The sequence below is a fragment of the Phoenix dactylifera genome, chromosome 1 (assembly GCF_009389715.1).
Source record: "Phoenix dactylifera cultivar Barhee BC4 chromosome 1, palm_55x_up_171113_PBpolish2nd_filt_p, whole genome shotgun sequence".
NCBI lineage: Eukaryota > Viridiplantae > Streptophyta > Magnoliopsida > Arecales > Arecaceae > Phoenix > Phoenix dactylifera.
The window spans coordinates 30,501,510-30,502,542 of record NC_052392.1 but is presented as its reverse complement, the minus strand read 5'-3'; positions in this window follow the sequence as shown (position 1 = coordinate 30,502,542).

Below are 1,033 nucleotides of genomic sequence, written 5' to 3'. Positions count from 1 at the left end.
GCCTTCCATCTTCCCAGATTAAATAATTCTGTTCAGCTGAGATCTGAATTAAGCAATAATTGATGACTCTAATATGCCATGCGACAACACGACCCAAGAAATTTTAGGACATGAAGGGTACATGTTTTACGACATTTTTTTTTCCTCCTGGAAATCCACCAACGAAAATTAGTCCTTGGAATCTGACAAGAAGCAACTTGAGAGACCAAAACCAAGCAGAAGAGGCTTTCTATAAATTTCACCTATTCAAACGCAGTCACATATCCCCAAAGCGTGCAAGTAAACAACGGGCATAGGACTACGACAATACCAACAGTGAAACACGGAAGCGGGTATTCCTTTCTAGGCCCACAACTTTTTGTGGACATCCCGTACTTTTTCCCTCAATATGTGTAACTTGAGAGTTAAAAATATGCAACAAGGCTCACTCGATAAAACAATCTTTAAAAAACATTCGTAGTACCTTCTGAAAGGGTTTTAAGTTAGATTTTAGTATCTGATGTGCAGCTAATCTTGGTGCTCAGCTCTTTTGCACTTTATTAGGTTGGAAATCCGGCAATAAGGAAACCCTGAAACTGCAATGCAAAAAGCATGTTGAAACCATTATCAGTGGTAGGAGCTTATCTTATTCGTTTGGATTGCAAAAAGAGGAGGTGAAAAAGTATGGTCAATAGAAAAATAGAAAAATACCTTATATTAGGTTAGAGCTTTCAGAAAAAAAGAAATAGAAAAGTAGCTTTTTCATGGAAATGACATTCCTACATTTCATAGCAAAGAAAAATTTGAGAGACATAAAAAAGTCTAATTTCTATCGGATGAGAATTGAGGTAATTCTTTGTTAAAAAATATAAGCTTTTAGATAGAATGTGGTCTGATCTTTCTCTTTATTAAAGACATTATATGTATTTCACATAACTTTTTCAAAAAAATAAATGCTCGACCAAATATAAACTATTCTGAAATGTGTCACCTTTTTATGGTCAACCAAATGGGTAAAAATTTTTTTTTTGGACATTATGTACTCAGACACCAC